The sequence below is a fragment of the Camellia sinensis genome, unplaced genomic scaffold (genome assembly GCF_055761805.1).
Source record: "Camellia sinensis isolate YWXY unplaced genomic scaffold, ASM5576180v1 Unanchor12, whole genome shotgun sequence".
Classification (NCBI taxonomy): domain Eukaryota; kingdom Viridiplantae; phylum Streptophyta; class Magnoliopsida; order Ericales; family Theaceae; genus Camellia; species Camellia sinensis.
The window spans coordinates 3,363,628-3,369,426 of NW_028128998.1; the positions used below are offsets into that span (position 1 = coordinate 3,363,628).

At 37.8% G+C, this 5,799-nt stretch overlaps 1 long non-coding RNA gene across 2 annotated transcripts; it reads left to right on the top strand.

The window, feature by feature from the left end:
- Nucleotides 1-414: 414 nt before the first annotated feature.
- LOC145814610 (uncharacterized) lies at nucleotides 415-1,934 on the top strand. Of its 2 annotated transcripts, none has more exons than XR_014357950.1 (2): nucleotides 415-1,117; nucleotides 1,581-1,934. It is a non-coding gene; the product is annotated as an uncharacterized LOC145814610 (long non-coding RNA). The 2 variants fall into 2 exon arrangements; XR_014357951.1 differs by having other exon boundaries at nucleotides 1,585-1,934.
- The last annotated feature ends 3,865 nt before the right edge of the window (nucleotides 1,935-5,799 follow it).

Consider the following 5,799-nt stretch of genomic DNA (forward strand, 5'->3'; position numbering starts at 1 on the left):
CTTTATAGGTTTGGAGTTGAAGGAAATAGGAGGGGATGAAAGAAAGCTGGTTTAGGAAAAGGATGAGTATCAAATCATTAAGAAGGAAATGAGCAGTCTTCACTAAATTAGGCATTTCTCTTTGTGCACTTGGAATTTAAATGTGAGGCCACCACCATTAGAAATTAGACTTCTAGGGCTTCTATTTAGACCCAAGAAACACCTTAGACCAAGTCCAAATAAGGGAGATATGCCCATTTGAAGTTGAGCTTAAGAGCAGATTTTGTTGATCCAGCCCGAGACAGCCTTCACTAAATTAGGAATTTCTCTTTGTACACTTGGAATTTAAATGTGAGGCCACCACCATTGGAAATTAGACTTTTGGGGCTTCAATTTAGACCAAAGAACTGCCTAAAAACAAGTCCATATGGGGGAGATATGCCCATTTGAAGTTGGGCTTAAAAGCAGATTTTGTTGATTCGACCCAAAACAACAATAGCCCATTTTTCTTGGTTTTGGTTCGGTTGGGACAACCCATTTACCTATTTTTTGAGCCATTCAAGTGCATCCACTCATCCTCCATTATACCTAATCATCCTCCATTGTCAAAAAGAGGTTTTGTTTGCATCCATAAAGGAGTATCCCATGCAACCACCTTGAAAATTTGCCCTCCTATCACATTCTTGTCTCCCACCTTGTCTCCCACCTTCTTTTTGACCTTTACTCTCCCTCATTGCCTATATAGAATGATCATATTGTAAGAGAGGGGGAGGACCACGAAATTGAAGAGAAAGGAGTAAGAAAAGAGTGAAAAAAGAGAGAAAATTTGAGTTTTTGAGCCAAAAATATTCCTATCTTCCATATACACCCTATACCTCCCATAGCTACTGAAATTCCTCATTTCCATACACCAAAACCACTCCAAAAATTCTGATATAGCCAAAGATCAATCGCCTTGATCATAAGGAAGAATGTTTAGTGATTGAAAGTGAGGAAAACTAGAGAGTTAGCCACTTTCCATACCACAAACTCCATAAACTCCATAATTTCGAATTGAGGATTTGAGAACACACTTCCTACACTTGAGGGTGATCAAGAGAAAGTTTGGAAATCAAGAAGTTCAATCTTTCTTTGGAAGGTGAATTTTTAATCTTTCATTTTCTTATATTTTATATCTTATATTTATATTCTTGCTTCTTATTTCATTGTGTTTTGTTATAATCCAAGTGGTTTGTTTATCTCATATTTATTTTCTTACTTTATATTTCATAGTGTGTTGTTATAATCCTAGCGGTTTGTTTAGCTCATAATTATTTATTTATTTATTTTTATTCGCATACTTTAATTTCATATTAGTTTTGTTGTAATCTTGCATGTTTTACCTCATATTTATTTTTTTCGTGTATTAGTCTCATATTAGTTTTGTTGTAATTTTGCATGTTCTATCTTATATTTGTTTTATTGCTTTAGGTTTATGTTGTGAGTTTGCACTTATTTTATTTTATTTTATATTTATTTTCTTTTTTTTAATCTAACCTGTAGTGGTTAGTTGAGCCACCTACATATTTTTTGTTTGTTCCTTTTCTTGGTTTCGCAACAAGACAGGTTTTGCTTGGCCTAGTTCGCCGGCCGGCCTATTTGGCCGGTCGGTTAGCTTCTTTCGAACAAGATGGCGTAATCTCCCAATATTGACTAATTTCTGCCGGCGGTTCTAAAGAACATGAAGCTTTTATTTTATTTATTTATTTTATTTTGAGTGTATTGTGAGGTTTTTATTTTGTTGTAATATTCTCCTCATCCCTCTCTAATTTGGTTTGTAATTATTCTTTAAAATGTTGTAATAATTCCCCGCCCCGCTTCTTTCTATCCCGTTCTTTTACTTGCTTTCTTTATTTGTACATAAACATCATATTTATTTTTCATCATAGTTATGCTTTGCATCCATGTTTCATGCGTCTTGATTCGGCTAAGTTTGCATTTGTGGATTTAATCAATTCCTATGTGATTATGTGCGCTACCTCATGTTCTTGAGATGATTCACATATCATATTTTAGAAGCCGAATCTTTAGTTGCATCTCATGAGTGAATTGCATAAGGGTTTTGTATATAAGATCATACATATTTTACTAACTTTGTTTTGCAGCTTGTTCGTGGGACATCAAACATGTGAGTTTTTATGCTTTAGCATCCCGTGTGTGTGTGTTTTTCTTACTATGTCTAGCATTCTACCATGAGGCTAGTTGCTTATGTGATATAACTCTATGAATGCCGGTGGATGGAGGTTGTGTCGCTTAATTTGGAATGATGTTGATTTTTCATGCTTGTAAACTCAATTTATTTGGGTTGTACATCGTCAAAACTCTTTCAAAATGCATGATATCAAATTGCTCCAAAATGAATGGCATAGTCTATACTTGTATGCTTCACATAGCAAATTTTAGGATTTATTAACTAATCAGAACATGAACATATAAATAAAATAAAATTCATATCATGGTTAGTAAAGGCCGATCTTTGATCGGGTGGGCGGGGGTGCTCATTATTGACCTTCCCCTCTCATACCTAAGGTTCCGAGCCAAGCATCCTTGGTTATGACGAACAGTGGCCTTGGCACGAGTTATGGGTTTCCTAATTTTCCCAAAATAAATATTAGGTGGCGACTCTGAGATCTGATGACGCAGTCCATTTTTGACAAAATTGCAATAAAATGGATTTTCAATAAAAGTTGCCAAATCTGGACTCTCATCTACGTTTCACATTGCACTCGTGAGACTAGATCAAAGAGATCTCGGGAGTCCAAACTGTTTAACGCGCGCGGGTACCCCCCCGGGCATGTTACAATTTTTGGCGACTCTGCTGGGGATTTTATGAAACCTTGACTCGAACTCCATGATATGACCGTTATTTTCAATTATATGTTCATTGCATTGCATTCATTAGTGCACTTCAAGTCCTTGTGTTGCCCAGACACTGGTGGGAGCACAGGTAAGCTTTTTGTGACACTACACCTATTTTTACGATACTTTAGAGGCCTTGTGTTGTAACCTTTTGAGATTTGTCAAAAGGGTAGCTTTGCTATGTAGCTCTGCTATCTAGCTTTGCTATCTAAGGTTCTCAGACTCCGAAGAGAGGCTATTTGACTCTTCTGATTTCCTGGGATCTTTATTGGTTATGACCCAAAGGACTCTTTGGTAACGTCACCTTGGCTTCAACCCGTTAAATAGAGCCAACCTTGTACATATAGTGAGCTATAGTACCTTTCAAATTAGGACATGATGCTTTCCCATTTCTAGGATGTATGATACCGCTTGTGTGAATAGTGAAACCCTAGATCATTCCAAGCTAGGACAGGATAACCCTACCCTCTTTAGGGGTTTTTGTTCTCTTTCCTGCTTTATGTGTAATGTATTGGATCTATACAGGGGTTCTCAAATTCGAATGAGTGGCTCAGGCTGTTCAGTTTAGCACCATTACTTCAAAAACAAAAAAATAACAAAAACATAAAATCAAAAAAAACAAAAAAAATTTGTTAAAAAAAAAAAATGTTGATATCCCACAAAGTCGACCATCTCTGTGATTGGGGAGTGACCACCTGTTGATTGCATGAGCTTTATTTTGATTGTTGTGGCTGGCCCACACTTTGACTAGCAATTTATTTTGAATGTTGTGGCTGGCCCACACTTTGACTAGCAAAATTGAAAATGGTTTTATTCTGAGTTCTGAATTGAGTATTGAGTCTAAGTTTGACTCCACCAAGTTTGTAGAGTTAGAGTCAGGCTCGAGTCAGCCTAATGAGTCAGAGTCTGTTGATTTCGATAGTGCTAACCTAGACATTTCTGTCCTGTCTAGGTCCTCTTTGTCATTTTCTTTTGAGTATGTTGTCAAAAGTCTGTTGCCATTGCTGAGTCATAGTCTCTTTTCAATAAACAGAAAAACAAAAAAAACAAAATGACATAGAGTCTGCCTACTTCTCTGTGCCTTAATTCATTGCATTGACCAAAGTTTTTCAAAACTTTTTCCAAAACTCTGATGAAAACAAAGAGGAAGAATTTCCTCGGGATTTGCAAATTTTGATCAACTGAGAAGAAGAGAGGTGTGCTAAGCCTTTGATGAATAAAATCATTTTTGTTAATGTGGGTACTGAGAATGATCCTAGCTTTCCAAATTGGTTCTATCTTATCTTCGTAAGAGTACGGGTGATTAGTCACTTTGTTAAAAGATTTCAAAAACTATTTTTGCGTGGTCCTACGAAGACATGCTTGGAATTGATTATACAGCATAAGATCCCTCTTGACTCGTGGTCCGACCTCCTTGGCTTCTTAGCTTTCAAACCTTGATTCGAAGTATTCAATGATCATTCAAAGTGTAAGGCTTGCATAGCCGAATTGGAAATAGCCCTTGAACTAGGGGCCATGATGTGATTCAAATGGGGGCAGCCCTTCAACTAGGGGCAATAAGGTCAAATATGATTTAGATTGGAAATAGCCCTTGAACTAGGGGCAATGATGTGATCCAGATTGGAAACAGACCTTGAACTCAGGGTAGAGAATGTGATATCAATTTGAAACAGCCCTTGAACTAGGGGCAAAAGTGTGAGGCTTGGATAGCTGAAATGGAGGCAACCCTTAAACTAGGGGCAATAAGGTACCACCCTTGAGAGGCTCGCTGGGTTGAAAACTCGGAAGGGCGACCCAGGCAAAAGTTAGAGCACAAAAAAAAAAAAATATAAAAATAAAAAGAAAAATGAAAAGCTCGCAAGGTTGAAAACCAGAAAATGGCGGCTTTGGCAAAAGTTAGAGCGTAAAAGGAGAGTGTCAATACCCGAGTGAACCTTAGCCAAAACTATGTAGGGCCAGTGATTCAGATTGGAAGCAACCCTTGAACTAGGGGCAAGAAGGTCGGATGTGATTCAGATTTGAAGCAGCCGTTAAACTAGGAAAGGTTGGATGTGATCAAAGAGTTAAAACTGAATCGTTTCCCAAAGAAGACCGCACAGAAAGGCAAAACCCATAATTTGAGAGAATGAATTTTATTATTGAAGGATAGTCGGGTTCCTATCCACCACACTAGGGGCAACACTAGGGGCAAATTCAGACCCATTTAGTCTAGTCCCTACATCATCATATCTACTGGTCAAGTGTAGCAGTCGTTCTTATAGATGGCCTAGAGATTTCACACCCAATCAACATGGTCAAGTTAAAATAAAAATAACCCTTGAGAGGCTCGCTGGGCTAAAAACCCGGAAGGGCGACCCAGGCAAAAGTTAAAGCAGAAAAACAAAAAAAATATATAGAAAAAAAAATGAAATGAACAAAATAAAAAAAATTAAAAAAATTAAAAAAATTAAAAAAAATAGAAAAATGAAAAAATGAAAAGCTCGCAAGGTTGAAAACCAGAAAATGGCGGCTTTGGCAAAAGTTAGAGCATAAAAGGAGAGTGTCAATACCCGAGTGACCCTCAGCCGGAACTACGATGGCCTGATTCCTATCTTGAGGATACGTAGTATAGCGACCTCAGTCTTTTCCCATTTGATTATTGTATCCGGACTTAGGTTCTGTAGATTCTGTCATTATATAATTGTTGTTGTTGTCCCATATTTTCTTATTTGGAGTTATAGGATGTGTTGGGCAGGTTTGTTTCAGGTTGGTTGGGTTTAGAAACCAGGTGTTGCTGTCCAGAATTTTGGTTCTTCGCTCGAGCGAGGAGTTGGTCGCTCGAGCGAGCTGTTGTTTTTGGTTCTTCGCTCAAGCTGGGGTTTGGTCGCTCGAGCGAGAGATTGCGTCCAGTATGGACCTGTAGCATTGCATTCTTGGCTCGAG